This window comes from Hylobates moloch, unplaced genomic scaffold (genome assembly GCF_009828535.3).
Source record: "Hylobates moloch isolate HMO894 unplaced genomic scaffold, HMol_V3 SCAFFOLD_12, whole genome shotgun sequence".
NCBI lineage: Eukaryota > Metazoa > Chordata > Mammalia > Primates > Hylobatidae > Hylobates > Hylobates moloch.
In genome coordinates this window covers 62607394-62632936 of record NW_026652287.1, presented here as the reverse complement: position 1 = coordinate 62632936, position 25543 = coordinate 62607394, and the positions used below count along the sequence as shown (strand labels likewise).

At 45.0% G+C, this 25543-nt stretch overlaps 1 protein-coding gene across 5 annotated transcripts in view; it reads right to left on the bottom strand.

The window, feature by feature from the left end:
- The window catches only part of GARRE1 (granule associated Rac and RHOG effector 1), a 100971-nt gene extending 75938 nt beyond the window's left edge, over positions 1 to 25033 (bottom strand). For 3 of the 5 annotated variants that reach the window (XM_032170413.1, XM_058425545.1, XM_032170415.1), the window contains exon 1: positions 24960 to 25033. The gene's annotated coding sequence lies outside the window, so the exon portion shown is untranslated. The remainder of the gene's footprint in view (positions 1 to 24959) is intronic. The other 2 variants (XM_032170412.2, XM_058425543.1) reach the window with 2 other exon arrangements.
- Positions 25034 to 25543: the final 510 nt, after the last annotated feature.

Sequence of the window (25543 nt, the reverse complement as noted above, 5' to 3'; positions counted from 1 at the left end):
AAAAGAATCAGAACTACTTAAAGAAATGGCTGATTCTGGATCTGGGATCAGAAATTTTTCTGATAAGCCCCGGACTTCTTGTAAAGCCAGAAAGCAAGGTACTCATATAAGACCACTAGGCTCATGTCAAAAGCACCTAGAAAACCCGAAAAATAAGTTCCACTAACGATCAATAATGGGACAACTTAAGCATCAAAAAGAATAACCATTTAGGGGTGAAAATCATTAAATATATAAAAATTACTGAGTTCAGACTTAGCAATAATTTCTTGGATATGACACCAAAAGCACAGGCAACAAAAAAACAGGTAAACTGGACTTCAAAATTAAAACTTCTAGGCATCAAAGGACATTACAAGCAAAAAGCAATCCATAGACGAAAATATTTATAAATCACATATGGGAAAAGGAATTAATATCCAGAATATATAAAGAACTCCTACAACTCGAACACAAAAATCCAATTTTTAAATGGGCAAAGGACTTGAATAGACTTTTGTCCCAAGAAATATACAAACAGCCAATAAGCACATGAAAAGATGCTCAACATCACTAATCACTAGTGATATAGTTTAAATCTGTGTCCCCACCCAAATCTCATGGCGAATAGTAATTCCCAATGTTGGAGGTAGAGCCTGGGAGGAGGTGACTGGATCATGTGGTGGATTTTCCCCTTTGTACTCAATAGTGAGTGGGTTCTCATGAGACCTGGTTGTTTAAAAGTGGGTAGCACCTCCCTCCTCTCTCTCGGTCCTGGCTCCTGCCATTTAAGATGCCTGCTCCGCTTTGCCTTCTGCCATGAATAAAAGCTCCCTAAGGCTTCCCCAGGAGCAGATGCTGCCATACTTCCTGTACAGCCAATTAAACCACTTTGGTTTATAAATTACCCAGTCTCAAGTATTTCTTTACAGTAAGGCAAGAACGGACAGTACAACTAGGGAATAATATAACTTGGAAAATGCAAATCAAAACCACGGTGAGATACCACTTCATACCCTATTAGGATGGCTAATGTTAAAATAAACAAAACACAGAAAATAAGTGTTGGCCATTGCCAGCCTGGACAACATGGAGAAACCTCATCTCTACTAAAAATAAAAAATAAAAAAATAGCCAGGCATGGTCCCAGCTACTTGAGAAGCTGAGGTGGGAGGATCACCTGAGCCCAGGAAGCAGAGGTTGCAGTGAGCCGAGATCGCAATGGGCCACTGAACTCCAGACTGGGACACACAGCGAGACACTGTCTCAAAAACAAAACAAAACAAAAAGTGCTGGCAAGGACATGGAGAAACTGGAAGCCTTGCGTATTGCTAGTGGGAATATAAAATAGTGCAGCCACTGTGTAAAACAGTATGGTGCTTCCTTAAAAAACTAAACATAGAATTACCATGTGATTCAGCAATTCCACTTCTGTGCATATACCCAAAAGAACTGAAAGCAAGGACGTGAACAGGTATTTCTTCACCCATGTTCACAGAAGCATTATTCATAATAGTCAAAAGGTGGAAACAATCCAAATGTCCACGGAAGATGAACAGATAAACAAATGTGGTATATCCATACAATGGACTATTATTTAGTATTAAAAAAGAAGAAAGGCTGGAAGCAGTGGCTCATGCCTGTAATCCTAGCACTTTGGGAGGCTTAGGTAGGAAGATCGCTTGAGGCCAGTTTGAGACTAGTCTGGGCAACATAGCGAGACCCTGTCTCTACAAAAAATTTAAAAATTAGCTCGGCATTATGGTGCACACTTGTAGTTCCAGCTACTTGGGAGGCTGAGGCATGAGGATCACTTGAACCCAGGCATTTGAGGCTGCAGTGAGCTTGACCACACCACTGCACTCCAGCCTGGGTGACAGAGACCCTGTCAATAAAAAAACAATAATAATAATGAAGGAAATTCTAGTAACATGCTCCAACATGGATGAACCTTGGAGACACTCTGCTAAGATGCCAGACACTAAAGGACAAATACTGTGTGATTCCATATATATGAGGTGCCTAAAATAGTCAAATTTTTAGGGACAAAAAGTAGAAGAGAGGTTGTTCCCAGGAGCTGAGAGAAGAGGAAAATGGGGAGTTACTGTTTAATAGGCAAGACTTTTTTTTTTTTTTTTTTTGAGATGGAGTCTTGCTCTGTCACCCAGGCTGGAGTACTAGTGGCACAATTTCGGTTCACTGTAACCTCTGCCTCCTGGGTTCAAGCAATTCTCATGCCTCAGCCTCCCAAGTAGCTGGGACTACAGGCTTATGCCACCACATCTGGCTAATTTTTGTACTTTTAGCAGAGACAGGGTTTCACCATGTTAGCCAGGCTGGTCTCAAACTTCTGACCTCAGGTGATCCACCCGCTTCAGCCTCCCAAAGTGCTGGGATTACAGGCGTGAGCCACCATGCCTGGCCAAGACTTTCAGTTTGGGATGTTGAAAAAGTTCTGGAGATGGATGGTGGTGATGGTTGCACAACATTGTTGATGTACTTATTGCCACTAAAATGTATATATAAAAACGGTTAAAACTGTAAATTTTGTGTTATGCATATTCTACCACAATAAAAAAAATGAGTCAATAATGATACTAAGAAAAATTCCATTGGTCATCTATCTGTGGAGGTATTAAGGCACCAAGCTATCGTTCTGAAAACTGTTGGGGGTCGGGGGGGGGGGGTGAAATCAAGCATTTATCCTGCTTTTCCTGCTTATACAGTTTTTTTGGAATACTCCATTTAGGAAAGTGCTTAATCAAAGAAAATTAGCCAATAAATACAGAAGAAATGGTAGGAAAACTATTATTTTGCAACTCTAATGAAATACTGTATCTAGCCAATGATTATTAATCACTGTTAAAATGATTTGGTGAAACTTGATGGAGAAGTTTATGATGAAGGAATCAGGCATAACACCTGAGCCCACTAATTAATTTTAGCATCATTAAAGTGGGGAACTAAACATATAATTATATGCCTATCATTGTGACAAAATAGGAAGTACACAGTACCACCCAAAAAATATTTTTGCCTAAAATACTGAATCAAAATCTAATCGAGTCTCTGTATCTAGCAAATTACTTACAGGAAACATGAGAGACAGGGAAACTCCAAATTTCACGTGTTTTTCCGTAGGTCTTTTCAATCGTATTGTTCATAAGTAACCACTGATCTTATTAGCCTAAGTGAGTTAGGATTCTGATAGACCCTTGGGGGCAATTTTTACCAGCTTGGTCCTCCAGTTTCATTTTTATTCCTTTCTGCCAACCTTTTAATCTCTCTTCCGCATGCAGCTTACGAAGAATTTATACCCAATGGTCCCTGGCACTTTGAATAAAATCAAACTCCTTACTGAGACCTGCACAGCCCTACCCACCTCTCCAGCCTCATGTTGTGCCTCCTGACTCTCGCTCATCATTCTGCAGTCACACCATTCATCTTCCAGTTCTTCTAGTGCCCCAAGCTCTTTACACATGCTGTTGCCTCTATCCAGAAAGCTCCTGGCTCCCTCCTACTCATGATGCTCCTCTCTATCATCCTTTAGCTCTCAAAACAAGTGTTACACCCTCAGAGAAGCCTTCTGCAGCCAACCTGTCTAATCTAGGGTCACCTCACCCCTACAATGCTGTCTTGTCTTCATGACAACTTGCAATCATCTTACCATTTTATTTGCATATGTACACCTTACCACCTGGCACATAAGCTCCTAAAGACAGCAATGGCTTGTTCACAGCTAGATTCTCACAAGTGTGCTGCCCAACTCTCTAGAAATCTGACATGAATGAGCCATTGTTCCAGTGGCACTGTCGTGCAAACTCAAGAAATTGGCTGCTATAGCAAGCTACCTCTCCACCTGAAAGGTGACTGGCTTGTGGAACCCTGGCAGTGGCTGAGGTATCTGTGACCTTAAGACAGATGACATGAGGGAGAAGGCAGAGATCATGGTCTCCACTTCCAAAGTCACAGCCAGGTAACAGGATTATCCAGAACTCTCCTCTCACGCTCAGGCTTGATGTGGATGGAGCACACTGGCTATTTCTCTGGGGAGCCTGTCCTTTAACTTTTACAAATCTGTTTATGGCATCTTCCACTGTACATATACACATAAGTACATACACACCCATATACCCACACACACACTCTTTTTCCCTCATTTCTACAATCAAATGTTTATGTTTGTTCCTTTAAAGTTTCATGTTTTGCAACTTAATTTACCTTGCCAAAACTGATGATCAAATATGGATGAGCTGGGCGTGGGTGCTCACCCCTGTAATCCCAGCACTTTGGGAGGCCAAGGCAGGCAGATCACCTGAGGTCAGGAGTGTGAGACCAGCCTGGTCAACATGGCGAAACCCCATCTCTACCAAAAATACAAAAATTAGCCGGGCGTGGGGGCGCACACCTGTAATCCCAGCTACTCAGGAGGCTGAGGCAGGAGAACTGCTTGAACCCAGGAAACACAGGTTGCAGTGAGCCAAGATGGCACCACTGCACACTAGCCTGGAAGACAGAGCAAGACTCCGTCTCTGAAGAAAAAAACAAACAAAACACAAATATAGATGAACCCTCCAAAGATGATGTGCTGATAAGCATAAGAAAAGACAGTCAACATCACTAACTATCAGGGAAATGCAAATCAAAACCACAATGAGATACCACTTCGCAACCACTAGGATGACTATAATTAAGCAGACAATAACAAGTGTCGGCAAAATGTTAGAGAATTTGGAATCCTCATATACTGCTCAGGGGAATACAAAATGGTACAGACACGATGGAAAACACAGTGGCAGTTCCTCAAATGGTTAAACATAAAATTACCACACGACCAAGAAATTCTACTCCCAGGTATATATACCCAAGAGAAATGAAAAACATGCCTACAAACCAACATGCAGATGAATGTTTGGAGCAATATTATCATAATACCAAAAACTGGAAATGACTCAAATGCCTATCAATTGACAAATGGATAAACAAAATGTAGTATAACTATACAATGGAATATTATTCAGCCATGAAAAGGAATAAAGTACTGATACATGGATAAACCTTGAAAACATTATGTTAAGTGAAAGAAATCAGACCCAAAGTTCCCTTAATATGAACTGTACCAATTACGTAAATCCATTGAAACAAAAAGTCAACTAATCATTGCCTAAGGCTGGGGTTGGGGGTGTGGAATGGGGGAAATAAGGGATGACTGCTAATGGGTATATGGTTTATTTGCAGAGTGATGAAAATATTCTAAAATTGATGATGGTTGCATAACTATGAATACACTAAAAACCACCAATTTATATACTTTAAATGGGTAAACTGTATAATACGTGAATTATATTTCAATAAAGCTGTTACGAAAAATATAAAGACGAATCATTCCTAAACAATTCCCTCTTCCGAGAAAAAAACAAAAAAAAACAAAAAAACAGAAAATGTTCTGTCCTCTCCAATCCACAAAAATGTAAATCCAAATATCTACCCTTGATAATGTGGAGACACTACAGGAAATTCTTTAGGCAGATTAGTGAAGTTATTGTCTATGAAGTTCAAAGCCCAACCATTTCCATGTTTTTAGTCAGTTCAGACTGACTCAAACCATATTTAGAAATGCACTCTAGAAAAATGCTTTGAAGAATTTTATTCTCAACATTCATAAATTTAAAATACCTATCCAGGCAAAAGAAAATGCCTGGAAAATTCAGTGCTTTGCTCGGACCTTCCTTAGAACTCTACTTTTTTAGCTCCCTTTATCTGTTACCACATTACAAAATGGAGCAACTCTGTAAGTTGCTAACACGAAAAGACACTAGTGCTGGCTCTCCTCATACCTCTCTGGCCATTCTTAGTTGCCCCTTTGAGCTACTCCTCCTCTGACAGACCTTAAGTGCTGTGCCCTCTCTGTTTCTAAGAGCAACATATTCCTTCTGGGAAGATTCCCAAATCCATCTCTCTAGCCCAGATCTTTGTCCTGTGCTCCAGAACCCAAATATTCAACTGCCTAGTGGACAGGTCCCAAAATCAAAAGTCCAAAACCAAATCTCCCAAGTCTTTCAATATGCCTTCCCAGTCTTGGCAAATGACATCACCATCTGCCTACTTGAACAAGGCAGAAACCTGGGAGTTATCCTCTAGTCCTCACTCTGCTTCACATCCAATTAATCACAGAATCTTATCCTTCCTGCCTTCTTGAGACGGAGTTTCGCTCTTGTTGCCCAGCCTGGAGTGCAATGGTGCGATCTCAGCTCACTGCAACCTCTGCCTCCTGGGTTTGAGCGATTCTCCTGCCTCAGCCTCCTGAGTAGCTGGGATTACAGGCATGCACCACGACGCCCGGCTAATTTTGTATTTTTAGTAGAGACGGGGTTTCTCCATATTGGTCAGGCTGGCCTTGAACTCCCGATCTCAGGTGATCCACCCACCGCGGCCTCCCAAAATGCTGGGATTACAGGTGTGAGCCACCGTGCCCAGCCCCTTCCTGCCTTCTCAGTATCTCTCAAGACCTTTTCCTTCTATCTTCACTGCCGTAGCAAAGCTACTGTTTTTACCTCCTGCCTGAATTAAGGAGGCGCCTCCTGAGTGATCTTCCAAATGCCTGGGCTACTCCCCTCTGGATGCTGTGTGACTACTCTAGAGTCAATGTGATCACACCACTCTGCGCTTAAAATCCACTATGGCTTTCCACTACCCTTCCCAATTTTCTTACACCGCCCCAACACCACCCACTTCCTACATGTGCCATCTTCCCTCTCGCCACCTGGCCACACATTTCATTTCCACTATCTAGAAAGCTCTCTTGGCTCACTCTCATTCCTCTTGGATGTCTAACTTAGGCATCACTTCTTCTGAGAAACCACTTTGACAGACTGGGCGAGGGGTTCCTCTGCTGCCGTAACACCCTGTTTTTAGCCCCATCTTAACATTAACTCTACTGTACCGTAACATGCTAGATCACAGCTGCCGGTTTGTTCTGTGTTTCCCTGCGACCTTCAACCCCCAGGACCCCTGAGCTCATTCAAAACAACCAAGGGTGCTAAGCACGATGTAAACATTAAACAAATATTTGTTGAATTATTAGTTCATCCTCAGTACTTATTTAACGGTATTTCTTTACAACATTCATGAAGTCACCCTTGCCAACCACGGAGGCAGTAGTTAGATGCTAGAAATAAAGTTCTGCTTAAAATAAATAAATAAGCTGGTGAAGACATGCCACGTCCACACAAGTATTCCCCAAAGAAATGCACCAGTCACTAAGTGTCTACGACGTGCCAAGCATTATACTTGGAGCTTTAGATATCAAATATCTTGAAACAGCTGACATTAACTGTGGGTAAGAGCCAGGCACTGTGCTATGCACTTTACATGTTATCAAATTTATTTATTTATTTATTTATTTTCGAGACAGGGTCTTGCTCTGTTGCCCAGGCTGGAGTACAGTGGCACAATCTCGGCTCACTGCAATCTCCACCTCCTGGGTTCAAGCGATTGACCAGCCTCAGACTCCCAAGCAGCTGGGAGTACAGGCGTGCGTCACCACACCTGGCTAATTTTTGTGTTTTTAGTCGAGACAGTTTTCACCATGTTAGCCAGACTGGTCTCAAACTCCTGACCTCAAGTGATCCAACCTCCTCGGCCTCCTAAAGTGCAGGGATTACAGGCGTAAGCCATCACACCTGGCTGTATTATCAAATTACAAGGTTATCACAATGACCCCATAAGGTAGGTAAGGCATCTCACAAGATGAAGTGAGTTCTTCATGTTCTCACCACACGGCTAAGGTAATGGTCACCACACAGCTAGGTCTGGGACGTGGCAATCTGCTGCCAGAGGTTGAGCTCTCCATTCTTGCACCATCCCACCTCTGTCAAATATCCAGACCATGGCATTCTGTTTACCACTCTTAGGAAATGGTTAAGGCTGTCAGCTTCTTGGAACTAACGAGAAGCTGAGTTGGAGCCATGAAAAGTGACTCTCTCTAGGAGATCATACTCCATATCACTGCTGATGATTCCCAAATTCAACTCTCCACTCAAGACCTCCCTCTCCAAGGACCAGACCCAGGAGACATCTCTGCAGGGTCTTCAAGTTTTACCCTTTCACGGCCAGGCACAGTAGCTCACGCCTGTAATCCCAGCACTTTGGGAGGCCGAGGTGGGTGGATTACCTGAGGTCAGGAGTTTCAGACCAGCCTGACCAACATGGCAAAACCCTGTCTCTACTAAAAATACAAAAATTAGCTGGGCATGGTGGTGGGTGCCTGTAATCCCAGCTACTTGGGAATCACTTGAACCCAGGAGGCAGAGGTTGCAGTGAGCCAAGACTGCATCACTGCACTCCAGCCTGGGGAACAGAGCAAGACTATGTTTCAAAAAAAGTTTTACCCTGTCACCTTTCCATTTCCCACTCCTCCTGCTATATTTACTGCCTTGCTTGGTCAAAGGCACAATCAACTTTTAACCTAAACTTAAGGTGTTATTCCAGATGGTCCCTGTCCTGTTGTCTAGCCTGTCCTTTCCAATCCTGCCAATCCCATTCACCACAGTGCCTCTTCTATAGCAACTGCTCCATAAATGTTACCTATTATTATTACATCCTAAATGTTTCTCATTCCCTCTTTCACCCTTGCACTACTCAGCTTCCAAGGAAATTGACTTCCAGAGCAAGCAATATCAAGGCACAGAAGCTGACAGAATGCCTTCTATGAGGACAAGAAGCCAGCCTGCCAAAGGCTCAGGCCCTAGTTTTTTTGTTTTTGTTGTTTTTGTTTTTGTTTTTGAGACTTGCTCCATGCCCCAGGCTAGAGTACAGTGGCACGATCATAGCTCACTGCAGCCTTGACCTCCCTCAAGTGAACCTCCCACCTCAGCCTCCTAAGTAGCTCAGCTGATTTTTATTTTTTGATTTTTTGTAGAGATGGGGTCTCCCTACATTGCCCAGGCTGGTCTCAAACTCCTGGGCTCAAGCGATCCTTCTGCCTCGGCTCCCAAAATGCTGGTACTACAGACACAAGCCACTGTGCCCAGCTCCTAGATCTTTCAATGAAAGTGCACAGAAGGGGCTGGGCATGGTGGCTCACACCTGTAATCCCAGCACTCTGGAAGGCCGAGGCGGGTGGATGATGAGGTCAGGAGATCGAGACCAGCCTGGCCAACACGGTGAAACCCTGTCTCTACTAAAAATACAAAAAGTTAGCTGGGTGTGGTGGCACACACCTGTAGTCCCAGCTACTAGGGAGGCTGAGGCAGGAGAATCGCCTGAACCTGGGAGACAGAGGTTGCCGTGAGCCAAGATCACGCCACAGCACTCTAGCCTGGGCAACAGAGTGAGACTCTATCTCAAAAAAAAAAAAAAAAGTGCACAGAAAGTATACCTGAACACTAGCTGAAGCTGATAGAGTACAGCATACTCTAAGTAGCAAACTAAGAATTATGAGAATGTCAGATATGAAAATAGAAACTAACAAATGGCTTCAATCCCAGGGAACCAAACATTCTATTTTATTCCATTTTATAAATTAGTAATTAGTAATTCAATTCTTTAACACAGTGGTTCTCAACAAGTGGGGAAAAGTATAATTTTGTGTCCTTCTCTGCCCTACCAACATCTGGCAATGTCTAGAGATGTTTTGGTTGTCATACTGGGCAAGTGGTAGTGGGTAGCATCCAGTGGGTAGAGGCCAGAAGTGCTGCTGAACATCCCATAATGCACAAGACAGCCCCTACAAAGAATTATCCACCCCAAAATGTCAACAGTGCAGCTCTTAAGAATCCCCGATAATCTAATGCTTTGAGCACCTTCCATATTCAAGTTAACTAATGTATAACAAGTTACTTCTTTCTGGGGAGATGACACAAACTTTCTCCATAAATTAAGCTATAACTGGTCCATAAGCTAAGAAAAGCCATCATCAAAAAAGAGACTGATAAATGCTAAATAAGTTGTTTAGAAAACAAATGCCATGGGTTCAGAGGAAGGAGGGTGTCATAGAGGCTGAGGCCCTCCTCAAAGATCTGAGAGAGCAGACTGGGCTCCTCAGCTCACTTCAAGCTGCCTGTCAAGGCCCTCTAGAGAGTAACCACAATCCACCTTCCTACCCTTACCTGCAACAGGGCATGTCCCTTCAATTTAACCTTCCCTCAAGCTGCAGAGGCCACAGGGCCATGACATCCCACCCACATCCTTACTGCTGAAAAAAGCCCTCACCTCCTTCACAAAAGTGCTGTCCTCCAACTAAACAGCAACCCCTGTCTCCACCCACAAGGCTGAGGACATGATGTCACCTCAACCCAATCACAAAATCATGTTCCTATGACTCCTAGAGGAAGAAGGTAGTGAAAAGACTAAGGTGGAAAATGCCTTAAATGGCTCAGGCCCTAAGGCCTTGTCCTCTGCCACCTAAAATCACTGCTTAGCAGCAGCCAGCCAGGAGCCGCCTCATTTCCTGTGCAACTGCGGTAAAAATAGGAAGTGGGGGAGGAAGTTCACAAAGCAGAAACAAAAGTAATCACTGCCTAGCTTCCTGAACACAAATCACTGAGCAGGGAGGGTATCATTAAAACATCACAAGAGAAAGGCGGGCACGGAGAGCAAGGCCAGAGGAAAGGAAGTGACACTGTGGGGTGGGGTCCACCAAGCCCAGACTATTTCTGTGCCTGAGACACTGCTCCAATAGGAAAACTGGACAAAACTGGACACTAGCCTATTCTACAGAAATGGCTTCCATGGAATTAATACTAAGGCATGTTCACTTGAACACATGCAAAAACTGAACTGTTCTAGCAGAGTAAAAAATACCAATGAAAAAGTTTTAAGGAGGCCAAGATTAAACTACTTTTCTAGTCAAGAGGTAGCTACCAAAACAAAACAAAGGTCAGGTGTGGTGGCTCACACTGTAATCCTAACACTTCAGAGGGCCGAGGCAGGAGGATCATTTGGGCCCAGGTGTTCAAGGTTGCAGTGAGCTATGATCATGCCACTGCACTCCAGCCTGCATAACACAGCGAGGGCCTCTCTCGAAAGAAAAGAAAAGAAAAGAAAAGAAAAGAAAGAAAAATAAATTTTAAAAACAAAAGAGCGACTATATAATTGATCGGTTGACAAAATCCGAAGACCATGTTATCCTATATTGAGCTATGAAAACTCAGGCAGATAGGAAAAAACTACTGAATAAACATTCTAATCAGTGCCAGAATCTATCACAAGTAAAATAAAGAGGCTTCTACAACCATCCCCGCCCCCAACACGGGACAACCCTGTGAGGCTCCAGGCACCCAGGATGCAGTGGGAAAGGAGACAGATGCAGCACCTGCTCGCTACCAGTCTCACGTGGGAACAACCTGCTTCCACGTGGTGATCCATGACCGCCTCTGGTACTGACATTTGCTCTGTAACAATTTACCACCACAAACCATGGCGTTCCTCTATGAAGCCAAAGCAACTTATCATTAGCGGTTCTGAAGAGCTTTTATATTTGGTAATCTACAAACAACTGATCATTTCATTTAAGCAGAAGAACAACTTTTCTAACCGCAAGGTCAACAGAGCCAAAATTTACTCTCAAAATAACAGGTTTTAAAAAAATTGGTCAAATGTGCTAAGTAGTCATATAGGTAAAGAACAGGCTTAATTTTGTTTCAATTGAGGGGTGGTTTGTTGTTTTTGCTTTTATTTTTGGTGGGGGAGGAACAGGAAGATCAACGCGTAACTTTTTTTAAACGGTCACTACGTTAATAAGTAAAAAAGTAAATGAAACGGGTAGTAATCACCACACATTCAATTTCTTTTTTCTTTCTTTCTTTTTTGTTTTTTTAAGAGACGGAGTCTCACTGTGTTGCCCAGGTCAGTCTCAAACTCCTGGACTCAAGCAATCCTTCCACCTCGACCTCCCAAAGTGCTGGGATTACAAGTGTGAGTCACTATGCCTGGCCTCAATTTCATACAAAGAAAAATAGTGAACATTTAATGAAAAAAAAAATCCAGTATTACTTGGTCCTGATGAGGATAGACCTAGCTGTCTGTCTGATTTTCTGGTAACAAATGGACTTAACTGTACTCTAAGACTGTTGTTTTAGTCTTATGAAGTCAAAAGCTCACTCTCAAAACCTGCTGCCATCAAAACAAAACAAAACTAGTATTAGAATTCTTGAAGGAATTCTATTAGAGGAACACTGTGAGCCAAAAAAAAATCTTTGTTAAACAGAGATCTTCAAAGGAAGAAGAAACAAAAAAGGGGTCAAATCCCTGCCAAGGAAAGTTTTGTCTACAAACACATACAAACCACCCCTATCACCAAAGGATGAACAAAGCTGGCTCCTAAACTTCCGAAAAAGTTTGCTCAGGTAAAATGAAGGTTTCATCTATCAACTAAAATAGTATTGGACCATTAAAAATTTCTGCATCAAATGTGCCCAAGTACTTATGAAAACATTTGTGACAACAAATTGTGTTGCTGGTGGAAATTCAAGTGTAAATCAGGGAGTGAAAATAATTTATTTCTAAGTAGATTTTTTTTTTTTTTAAATCACAAAGCACCGGGTGCAGTGGCTCACACCTCTAATCCCAGCACTTTGGGAGGCCAAGGCGGGTGGATCACAAAATCAGGAGTTCGAGACCATCCTGGCCAACATGGTGAAACCCCGTCTCTACTAAAAATACAAAAATTAGCCAGGCATGGTGGCGGACACCTGTAGTCCCAGCTACTCAGGAGGCTGAGGCAGAAGAACTGCTTGAACCTGGGAGGCAGGGGTTGCCGTGAGCCAAGATCACCCCACTGCACTCCAGCCTGGGTGACAGAGCGAGACTCCATCAAAAAAAAAAAAAAAAAATCACAAAGCAATTATATAATTTATTCAAACCTAATTTGTTAAAAAAAAAATCAATAATCTACACCAGTTAGAAACTTGCGGTTTATTTTTGTTACAGTGTGGTACAATGTGCAAAAGCCCAGGTATCCAAAAAAAGTTTTCAAAACTTGTAAAAAAAAAAAAAAAAAAAAAGGTTGGATTACTGAAAATTGTGTCTATTAGAAAGTTATTCAAGAAGACTTAAAATTCTATTTTTTGTTTTTGTTTTTACTTATTTTTTTAAAGACAGGGTCTTGGCTGGGCGCGGCGGCTCATACCTGTAATCCTGGCACTTTGGGAGGCCAAGGTAGGAGGACTGATTGAGCTCAGGAGCTCAAGACCAGCCTGGGCAACACAGCAAGACTTCGACTCTACTAAAAAGTAAACCAAAAAAAATTAGCCCAGTGTGCTGGCATAGATCTGTAGTCCCAGCTACTTTGGAGGCTGAGGTAGGAGGATGGTTTCAGCCAGGAAGACTGAGGCTGCCGTGAGACCCTACAGTCTCTTGCTCTGTTGCCAAGGCTAGAGTATTGCAGTTGTGTGATCGCGGCTCACTGCAGCCTTGATCTCCCGGGCTCAGGCAACTTCCCACCTCAGCCTCCCAAGTAGCTGGAACTATAGGCACACACCACCATGCCCGGGTAATTTTTTAATTTTTTTGCAGAGACGGGGTTTCGCTGTGATGTTCAGGTTGGTCTCGCACTTCTGGCCTCAAGCGATCCTCCCACCTCGGCCCTTCAAAGCGCTGGGATTACAACCTTAAACTACCACGTCTGGCCCAAGAAAACAAAAATTGTATACTGCCACTCTTAACAACTTTGCACTATGGAACCTATCCAAAATTAACCTCAAATGGGGAAAATAAAACAAGTATCCAGAAGCTTATATATAAATAGGTAAATCAAACTATAATTTAGAAATTTTTTTCTCACTATGGAGAGGGATTATATAAATTTTAGATAAACTTAAGATTCAAGATCATTTCTGAGAATTTAAGGCATCCATAAAAAATTCTATCAATAAATTATAACATCTCTTCCAAGCTGAGAACACTGACTCCAATTTTGCAAACCCAGCAAACCTTCCCATCCCTCAAAAAGACCAGAAAGTCACCTGGTGCAATGGCTCTACACCTGTAATTCCAGCACTTTGGAAGGCCGAGGTGAAGATATCGAGACCATTCTGGCCAATACGGTGAAACCCCATCTCTACTAAAAATGCAAACATTAGCTGGGCGTGGTGGCACATGCCTACAGTCCCAGCTACTCAGGAGGCTGAGCCAGGAGAATCGCTTGAACCCCGGAGGCAGAGGTTGCAGTGAGCTGAGATCGCGCCACTGCACTCCAGCCTGGGTGACAGAGCGAGACTCCTCAGCCTCAAAAAAAAAACAAAAAACAAAAAACAGAAAATCAGAGTCACAGCCAGGAAGCCCATTCTTCCCTAGAAATATTTCAGCAGGTCAAACATTAAGAAATGAGAAAATTCTAGGTGATTCCTCACCATTCACTCGCTAGGCAGGGAAGACAGCCCCAGAGAGCAGGACCGCAGTGGTTCACCTCCAGGCTGGCTTCTGGCTCTGCCACTTATCTGCGCCATGAGCCTTCACATACTCAAACATTCACCAAGGTTCTCCTAAGTGCATAGCACTGCTCCAGGTACCCAGGATGCAGTGGTGAAGAGACAGACATAATGCTTGCTCTCAAGCAGCTTACCGTTAACAAGGGAAAAGGAGAAAATGCTCAGGCCCTTGCCTTTCAGGTAGATGCTCCAGTACAAAGAAACTGCATGGAAACCACGCACTTCCAAAATGCAGTAGTTACTGGTATGGGTATGGGAATCAGACAGATCTAGATGTGAATTCCTGCTCTTAGTAAACATCAGCTGAATAAATGGCACTTACTAACTTTGAGCAAGTCACCTAACTCTTGTGCCTCAGTACTGCTGAGGATTAAATCCATAAAGCACAGCCTCTGCCATACCCTCAGTCTCTGTAAATGAAAGCTACTGCTCTGAAAGAGGCCGTGGATTAGTAAGAGGGTAGCATTTCATCTTCCACTGCAATTCTTAATTCTGGTCTTCTACTAGTCGAAAACAAACTCCCTCGAACCCCCAAAATCTGTAAGTTAAAACAACTTTCAGAAATAAAACTTACCTTCCTGCAGCTCTGGGCCCAACTCCCAAGTCCAGGCAACAAACTAAAAGAAGTAATGCCCTATGCGCTGGAGGGGAAAGAGATCATGGCTCCTCCCATTTCCCTGCCCACCACTCCCTCCTCTTTCAACCCCAAGCCAGAGGCAAGAACAGAAGGGACACAGTTGAGCAGGGGCATCACCTCGAATTACAAAGTACATTACAAAGTGACTCAAGCACAAGGATATAGCGCATTTTCTCCCACCTTGACACCCAGGAGCAGCACAGGTCCTTGTGGCTGGTGAGAGGAACCACTTCCGCCTCTTCCTGCCTAGGTCACCAGAGCCTGCGGCACCCAAGTCTGGGAGCCAAGCCAGCTTTCCCCAGCCTCTGTTCCCATGCACATACATCCACCTCGGGGACCTGGGGGTGGGGTGAGGGAAGACGCAAGTATTTCCAGGTTTTCTGGCCATAATTAGCATCTCACTAGTACTTAATCCCAAAATCATTTTTAGTATGAAAATCAGATTTTTTTTTCAGGTAATATCTTGCTCTAATTCTACTTTCAAAAATCTTCCCATTATGATTCTTTGCAACTGTCAATTTGAAAACACACTTAACTGACAGTGGCGCAGACACTAGGAACATAATTAAAATGACTTAAACAAAAAAAGAAAGAAAAGCAATACTCTATCTAGGCACGAATCCTAGAACAGACTCATGGTTAATGTAGAGGCCTGCGACAAGAACACTCACTGGCAACACTGGCTATGAGCAATAACCCACGTGCCCTGCATTACGAGGATTGTTAAATACATTACACAGGAACACCTCACAGCCATTCCAAACATCAAGGCAGAGCAACCACACCTCACTCAGTCAAAGATGACATCATTTACAAATCATATCATTGTCTCATATATGCCAAGAAAAACTCTGCCATATAACAATGACATGCCGACCGGGCGTGGTGGCTCACACCTGTAATCCCAGCACTTTGGGAGGCCAAGGCAGGTGGATCACAAGGTCAGGAGATCAAGACCATCCTGGCTAATACAGTGAAACCCCGTCTCTAGTAAAAATACAAAAAATTAGCCAGTGGCGAGCACCTGTAGTCCCAGCTACTCGGGAGGCTGAGGCAGGAGAATGGCGTGAACCCAGGAGGCAGAGCTTGCAGTGAGCCGAGATTGTGCCACTGCACTCCAGCCTGGGCAACAGAGTGAGGCTCCGTCCCCCAGAAAAAAAAAAAAAAAAAAAAAAGACATGTCATCACATGACATGTCCCAATTTCAGGCCTCCTCAAAGCTCTTGTCCTGTTTCTGACTCCTCTGCCTGCCTCAGGCTGGCTGGGACACACAACCTTGGAAAAAGTCCCTTTGTGTTATTTTCCCTCTAGAAATTACCCACATTTAACATCTACCATTTTGATGAAACCATCTTGGGCCACTTCAGTTCCCAAGGAGCCATTCTGACTCCTGCAGCCTCTGCTATCTCTGTCATTCGCTGCATGCTCTCCCTTTCCAAATGAACTGGGAGCATCAGAGACAGAGGCTGAACACATCTTTACACTTACGGTCATGCACAGCACAGGGACAGAGCAACAGAGACAATGACAAACACATACCTCCTGGGAACTGTTCCAAGGACTTTACAAATATTAACTCAGTAATGCCTCACTACAACCCCAGGAGGCAGGTATTACTACCTCCTCATTTTCAGAGGAGGTAAACTGAGGTCAAGGCAGGGGCAGGCCTTGAACCCAAGCCGTCTTGCACAGTCCTCACTCTTAACCTCTATGCTACATTCACTCTACACAACAGCCATGTACATCATAGACATTTATTTTAAAAGTTATTGTTACAATGAAAACATAGGCCGGGTGCGGTGACTCGCGCCTGTAATCCCAGCACTTTGGGAGGCCAAGGTGGAGGGATCACTTGAGGTCAGGAGTTCGAGACCAACCTGGCCAACATGGTGAAACCCTGTCTCTACTAAAAATATAAAAATTAGCCAGGCGTAGTGGCGGGCGCCTGTAATCCCAGCTACTCAGGAGGCTGAGGCAGGAGAATCGCTTGAACCCAGGAGGCAGAGGTTGCAGTGAGCCAAGATTGCACCACTGCACTCCAGCCTAGGCAACAGAGCAAGACTGTCTCAAAAAAAAGAAAAGAAAATACATATACACAGGGGAAAAAAATCACACCATACAAAATGGTATGCAAAGAAAAAGCTAACTCAGCCTAACAGCCTGGTTTCCTGGAGTCTCATCCCAAAAACAACCACTGTTTCTTTTCTATCATTCCAGAAATTATTTCTGTACTTATAAACCTATTTCATGTCTGTCTGTCTATCTATCTATCTATCTATCTACCTACCTACCTATCGAGAGAGGGAGACATTATTATTTTTTGAGATGGAATCTTGCTCTGTCACCCAGGCTGGAGTGCAGTGGCACAATCTTGGCTCATTGCAACCTCCACCTCCCAGGTTCAAGCAATTCTCCTGCCACAGCCTCCTGGACAGCTGGGATTACAGGCACCCGCCACCATGTCCAGTTAATTTTTGTATTTTTAGTAGAGGTGGGGTTTCACCATGTTGTCAGGCTGGTCTCGAACTCTGGACCTCAGGTGATCTGCCCGCCTCAGCCTCTCAAAGTGCTGGGATTACAGGCGTGAGCCGCCATGCCTGGCCTATATATGTATTTTTAAACAAATGAGCTCATATTACTTCAAAAGTGGAGAATTTTTTTAAAATTAGAAAAACACAAATGGGCAAATATACACTGTTCTGCACCTTGCTTTTTCCACTGATTTCTCTGAGCTTGATCCACATCTGCACCTGTCCTGTTTTTATTAAATTCTAAGATATAAATACTTTTACATTTTAACTTTGTGGTTTTTCATGAAGTCAGAGGATCTTAGTGTGCTTGGAATTCATCAGGAAACAGGATCACGAAAAGCTTTTAAACATAACTGGGAGTTATCTTGTCAGCCGTGTGCAGGCTGAATCAAGAAGCAGAGGCCAGGAGAGGTGGCTCATGCCTATAATCCCAGCACCTTGGGAGGCCAAGGCAGGCGGATCACCTGAGGTCAGGAGTTCAAGACCAGCCTAGCCAATATGGTGAAACCCCATCTCTACTAAACATACAAAAATTAGCTGGGCGTGGTGACGCATGCCTGTAATCCCAGCTACTTGGGAGTCCGAAGCAGGAGAATTGCTTCAATCCAGGAGGTGGAGGTTGCAATGAGCTGAGATCGCACCACTGCACTCCAGCCTGGGTGAGAGGGAGACTCCGACTCAAAAAAAAAAAAAAGCAGCAGCTGGGCGTGGTGGCTCACACCTGTAATCCCAGCACTCTGGGAGGCCAAGGTGGGCGGATCACAAGGTAAGGAGTTCAAGACCAGCCTGGCCAATATGGTGAAACCCCGTCTCTATTAAAAATACAAAAATTAGCCAGGTATGGTGGCACTCACCTGTAATCCTAGCTACTCGGGAGGCTGAGGCAGAAGAATCGCTTGAACCCGGGGAGGCAGAGGTTGCAGTGAGCCGAGATCCTGCCACTGCATTCCAGCCAGGGTGACAGAGCAAGATTCCATCTCAAAAAAAAAAAAAGGGCAGGGAGACCTACCAGGTGACATGTGACAATACCACACGTACCACCGGTAAGTACCTATTTCAAAGGGTTGTTGTGAGGATTAAACAGTGCAATATAGACAAAGCTCTCAGCATCAAACTTGGTTAGCGCAGTGAGTTGAAGGACTCAGCACAGGACCTGAAGTGCTGTTAGTGCCCAGTTAGATATTGTTATTAGTTATTTCAAGGACTGCTCCCACTTTCCAATGTCATTTCCCTCTACTCCTTATTCATACCTGTCCAGACTCTACCCTCAATCTCCAGCAGTTCAAATACCTCATGCTTGCTCTCACCTCCACACCTTTGGACATGTCATGCCCCTGCCCAAGAGTCCTCCCCTCTTGCTGTGGCACTGGACTTACTTTTTCCCACAGTACTCAGCTCAAGAACAGCCTTCTCCAGAAGTCTCCCCTTAGAACTGCAGGCTGGATTCCCTGGATGAGCAGTTTAGGAAGAGCTTATCTGTCATTACTTCCCATTGTCTGTTTATCAGCTTATTCAATGCACCCAGAAACAGGCAGTTCCATGGGGACTGATTATTTAGGCTAAGTTCAAAGAAAACTGATATATGCACCAGAGGCCAGTTAACTACTTTATGAATACCAACGAGAGCTAATACTCTCATTGAATACTTAGCACAGGTGCCGGGTAGCACGCTCAGAGCCCTCACTGCAACACTAAGAGAAAGGTGCTACTATTATCCCCATTCTACAAATCAGAAAACTGAAAGATTAGCCAGCATCCCAAGACCAGGATCTGATCCAAGCAGCTTAGATGCAGAGCTCTCAACCACTCACATTCTCTCCTTACCAAAAATCTCCACGTGCAGCTATCTTCTACTCAGATGGTACTAGGAGAACAGACGCTAAGCAAGGGAGAGACCCTTGCAGCCAGAGGCAACAACAGGGACACGCCCATCTGTGCGTTAGTGAAGATGGCTTTGTGGAGGGAACGCTGCACACTGCTCCTCTGGTCAGGCCCCCAGACAGTGCTATACACCCACCACCTAATTCTTCTCTTGGACCCGCCACCCCAATTCGCAGACACTGTCCCAATCCTCTCCCAGAAACACAAGTATTTCTTCTGAGGATACAAAATTAAGTTTAAGCTTTCTGGCTACAAACACATTCCATGCATGCCTTCCTGGGGTTATAGCTGGGTCAGTTTGGTTGAATTTAAAGTTTTCCCTGAGATTCTTCAAACTACATTTACAAAATATCTTTTGACTTATATCTTTTCTATAGCTAATGTGTATAACATTTATTCTGATTTCATTCTCAGATGATCATTCATTCCTTCAACAAATACTTCATCATTTCCACGCACTGTGTTCTAGGCCCTGGAGATCAAAGCAGTGAACAAGACACGCAAGATCTCTGAAACCTGGGAGAGGTTACTTGGTGTCTCCCCTTCTAGGCACTTATAATACTTTATGACAATTGCTTATTTGGCATTCTTCCCAGGATGTGCTGTCCAGCTCTGTATTCTGATCTTCCGGTAAAGTAACTGGGCCGTACTGTAGGTACTCCATAAATGTGAGCTAACTCAATTCTTGACTAAATTCACTGGGTCTCCTCTTTCACATCCAGAGTAGGACCACATTAAGCCTGAAATCCCTTAAGAAAAGGTACAAAATCTAAATCAAGGTGTAGGGATAGAAAGCAAATGGCAAATACAATCCATATCAAGAAGGAAGATGTGATTCACCAGCTGGTAAGAACCTTAAGAGTCAGGAAGGACAGGACACCTTGATAAGTGATATTTATTTATTTATTTACTTATTTATTTTGAGACAGGGTCTCGCTCTGTTGCTTGGGCTGGAGTGCTGTGGCAATCACAGTTCACTGAATCCTTAACCTCTTAGACTCAAGCAATCCTCCGGCCTCAGCCTCCCAAGTAGCTGGAATTACAGGCATGGACCACCACACCTAGAAAATTTTGGAGTCTCACTATGTTGCCTAGGCTGATCTCAAGCAACCCTCCTACCTTGGCCTCCCAAAGTTCTGGGATCACAGGCATGAGCCCCTGTGCCCGACCTAAAATTCATTTTTTTAAGAGACAGAGGTCTCACCATGTTGCCCAGGCTGGTCTCCAACTCCTGAGAGCAAATAATCCTCTCACTTATCCTCGCAAAGAAGTGATATTTATTTTATTTTATTTTTTTTTTGAGACAGAGTCTCACTCTGTCGCCCAGGCTGGAGTGCAATGGCAAGATCTCTGCTCACTGCAAGCTCCGCCTCCCAGGTTCACACCATTCTCCTACCTCAGCCTCCTGAGTAGCTGGGACTACAGGCGCCCATCGCCATGTCCGGCTAATTTTTTATTTTTTTTAGTAGAGATGGGGTTTCACCATGTTAGCCTAGATGGTCTCGGTCTCCTGACCTCGTGATCCACCCACCTCAGCCTCCCAAAGTGCTGGAATTACAGGCGTGAGCCACTGCGCCCGGCCAGAAGTGATATTTTCTTCACCTGGAGAAAGTATGGCCTCAGGAACATGTCCAGGAGTTACTGAGCAGGAGAAAAAGAATTGACTTGCAGAAAACTCTGAGTCGGGGGTCACTAAGTGGTGGCAGAGGTAAAGAAATGAGGTGGTTCTCTACCCAGGACTCATATACTGGGTAAGTGGGAAGGAACATGTTTTGGAGGGGGGTAAGAGGTACAAAGCTAGGCTTCAGAAAATGCCCCAAGGTAGATAGATGTATGAAGAGAAGCAGTAAAGACAAATGAGAAAGGGCAGTCACAGATTTCAAGAAATGACCACACTAGTTCCAAGTCAAGAAGGCCAATCAAGGCTAGGCGTGGTGTCTCACGCCTGTAATCCCAGCAGTTTGGGAGGCCGAGATGGGTGGATCATTTGAGGTCAGGAGTTCAAGACCAGCCTGGACAACATGGTGAAACCCCATCTCTATTAAAAATACAAAAACTAGCTGGGGGTGGTGGCACAGACCTGTAATCCCAGCTACTCAGGAGGCTGAGGCAGGAGACTCGTTTGAACCCTGGAGCCAGAGGTTGCAGTGAGCTGAGATTGAGCCACTGCACTCCAGCCTGGGCAACAGAGAAAGACTCTGTCTCAAAAAAAAAAAAAAAAAGAAAGAAAAAAAGAAAAAAGAAGGCCAATCAATGGGAGATTCACAAGAGCAAGAAAGAAGAGCTCACCATGCCAAATACCTGAGATCAAAGTCAAGGAAAATAATTAAGCAATGGCCACTGCATGCATCAATTAGGGGACCCACAAGAGGGCAGTTTCAGTAGAGTTAAAGACATCTGAAGCACAAGCACAACCTGTTGCTGTTTTTCCTTAATCCAAACACAACATTCAGGCTCTCTGTGAACTTACACTTCAGAGAAAACGGCAACCTGCTTTTGAATAACTCCAAAACAAATCAGTTCCTTATCTAAACCAACATTTTTTTGCCTACCTAGGAAGATCATCATTTTTCACCAAGGACAAAGTTACAGGAGGAAAAAAGAGAGAGTGATTAGCCAGGTGTGGTGGCTCACACCTGTGATCCCAGCTCCTAGGGAGGCTGAGGCAGGAGAACTGCTTGAACCTGGGAGGTGGAGGTTGCAGTGAGCCAAGATTGTGCCACCACACTCCAGTCTCAGGGACAGACGGAGACTCTGACTCAAAAAAAAAAAAAAAAGAGTGGACACCCAACCCATGTGATATCCCAGTCTGCTAGCTTTCAGAAACAATTATTTCCTACAGACTTGGAAGACCCACTTGACACATGGATCCTGATGTATTAGGCTATAGGTTTTCAACAGAATAAACATTTATTAAAATTTTCACAGAATCATGTGCAATTTGCTTAAAAAAAAAAAAAAGGATGCTTAAAACATGGTCTTCCAAAAATCCGGAGATAATTTTAGATCGAAAAATCTAAGCTTGCCAAGGGAATCTGAGAACTTTTCTATCTTGGTCTCCAATGCTAACCTACGTATTTGTGTGCAAAAATAGAGGAAGATTAGAATCTCAAATGCCAGACTGAAAAGTTGCCACAACAAACCTGAACTCTTCATATGGAGTTTGTTATCTTGTCAGCAAGAAAGCAAATGAAACGGCAATAAACTAAACTTTTTGCTTTAAAAAGAAAAAAAAAAAATCTCAAACGTGAAATATTCCCTGGACTTGTGTTGGAAAATGATTTTGTTTAAAACAAAATATTGTGAAGATATTGTAAAAAGAAAATACTGTGATTTTTAAAGAAACTTGCAAACATCTAAGCATACACAAAATCTAAATATGAACTTTGTAAGTAGCCCTTACAAACATATACTTAGAACTTTTGGTCTAAAATATGATAAAATGATAAAGCTTACATATTATTCAATAAATCTGGAAGTGACTAGCCATTTACAAAATATTTCATATTTTAAACCAAGAATGAATTTTAGGTAGACTAAAGGCAAAAAAGTAAAACCATGAAATAATGAGATGCAAACATGAATTTCTTTTTTTTTTTTTTTTTTTTTGAGATGGAGTCTCACTCTGTTGCCCAGGCTGGAGCGCAGTGGCATGACCTCACTGCAACCTTTGCCTCCGGGGCTCAAGCGATTCTCCTGCCTCAGCCTCCCAAGTAGCTGGGACTACAGGAGCGCGCCACCATGCTTAGCTAATGTGTTCTTTTGTATTTTTTTTAGTTGAGTCCGGGTTTCACCACGTTGGCCAGGCTGGTCTAGAACTCCTGACCTCAAGTGTCCGCCCGCCTCGGCCTCCCAAAGTGCTGGGATTACAGGCATGAGCAAAAGCGCCAGGCTGGAATTTTTTTTTTATGACAATGACACAGAAAAATTGTCTAAATAGGTCAAAAGAGAAAAAAACTATGTATTCTTAAAAATTGAACGTTACGGCCGGACAAGGTGGTTCACGCCTATAACTCCAGCACTTTGGAAGGCCGAGCCGGGCGGATCACCTGAGGTCAGGAGTTCGAGACCAACCTGGTCAACTGGGCGAAACCCTGTCTCTACTAAAAATACAAAAATTAGCCGGGCGTGGTGGTGGGCGCCTGTAATCTCAGCTACTCGGGAGACTAAAGCAGGAGAATCGCTCGAACCCGGGAGGTGAAGGCTGCAGTAAATCTAGATCCCGCCACTGCACTCCAGCCTCGGTGACAGAGCAAGACTGTCTCCAAAAAAACCAAGTTACCTTTGACCCCATTTGTAAATTTATTCTAAGATAATAATCAGACCAGGTGTAGTATCACACTTGTAATCCCAACACTTTGGGAGGGGAAGGCGCGAGGGTCGCTTGAGGCCATAAGTTTTGAGACCAGCCTGGGCAACAGTCTCTTATTAAAGAAAAAAAAAAAAAGACCATATCAAACAAATCCTTCCGGCAGAATTCTTTATCTTGTGACAAATTGGAAATTATCTCAATGTTTATCAGTGGTTAAATCACATACTGTAAAGTCCATAAAAATAATACCTATCTGTATGTATTGATTATCACCAAAATGTTAGCAGTGGTTGTCACTGAATGGTAGACTGGCAGATGACTGTCATTTTCTACCTTAGACTTTTTGTGTCGTCTTGAGTGTTTTGCCAGGAGAGCAGAATTAACCGCTTTTATAATGGGGATGAGGGACCAGAACAAGCTATTTTCAAACTGGAGGCCCCCGAAGCTGAGTCTCTGGAAAATTTCTAAAAAGTCTAAACAAAATTCTTATCATGCCAACCAGGCACGCTTCTTTCCTCCCACCGCGCGGCGCAGGAAGACACACCCCTGACTCTGCGCTCGCCCCTCGGGCTCGGGTCCTCCACGCTCAGCCCCGGCCCTCCTGGTCCCCGCGGACCCTCCCTCGGGCCCAGTGCGCCAGCTGGCTCCGCAGGGCCGGAAAAGCGCGTTCCTCGGCGGCCTGGCGCCGCCGGGAAGGTGCGCGCAGCCCGCCCGGCAGCTCTGGGGTGGCGTGAGGGCCGCCTCCCCGGCCAGCTCCAGCGGACCCCGGCCGCCAGCAGGCCGCTCTCCCTCCGCGGGCTTCCGGGAGCGGGTCCCGGCGCCAGCGCGACCTCCCGGGCCCCGGCGACCCGAGGGAGCGTCCCCTTTCCGCGCCTGACGGGCGCCGACCCGCGCCTGCGGTGCCGCGGCCGCCGAGTTTCCGCCGCGCCCCCAGGTCCCGGGTTCGCGCCAGGAGGCCCCTCCGGGCTTCCGTCGGCCCGGCCAGCGCCCGCAAAGCCCGGCGTCCTCCACAGCGGGCGGGCAAGGGGCGGGAGCCCGCAGCCCCGCGCCCTGCGGCCCCGAGCGGAGCGGCGCCCCGCGGGCCCGTCTCGCTGTCTGCCCTGGCTGCGGCCTGCGGCTCTGCTGCCCACTGCCCACCGCCCGACCCCGCCCGCCAGCCCCCGCCTGCGCCCGCCGCGCCCGCTCCTCACCTGCGACTCGCCCCGGCCCCGAGCGCACCGCCTTGGACCGGCTGTGTACACCGGAAGTGACGTCTCCGGTCCGGCCCCGCCCCCGCCTCGGGCGGACGCGGGGCTGCTGCGGATCCCGCGCCTAGAGCGGACTCTCCACTCGCATTAGCGGGGAGGGGGCGCCCCGGAGCCTCCTCTCCTGGGACCCTGGGCCCCCAAGCGGGACGGCCGGGTCGGAGGTTGAGGACTGGCGGCCAGAGGCGCAGGTCCACCCAGATCCCCCACCATGGCTTAGCCCCCGGGCGGGAGGGGTCGGCTGCGTCCTCCTGGATTTATTACTGAAATTGATTACTGGCGTATGGAGTATTTCCTAGATGCCAGGCCCCGACGGGCACTGCAGGAACTGGTAGTGCTCTCTCCCGCATAAGTTTATTCCTTAGTGGTAAATACACAATACCATTGTCACAAATCCGGGTGATAATACAGTACCAATGGTGACAAGTGGTAGGAGGGGAAAGAGTAAGAGGGAGGGAGGGAGTACCCTGACCTAGTAGAGGAGAGTGAGCCGGAATTCCCCCAGGGAAAGAGCAGGAGCTGAGGTCCTA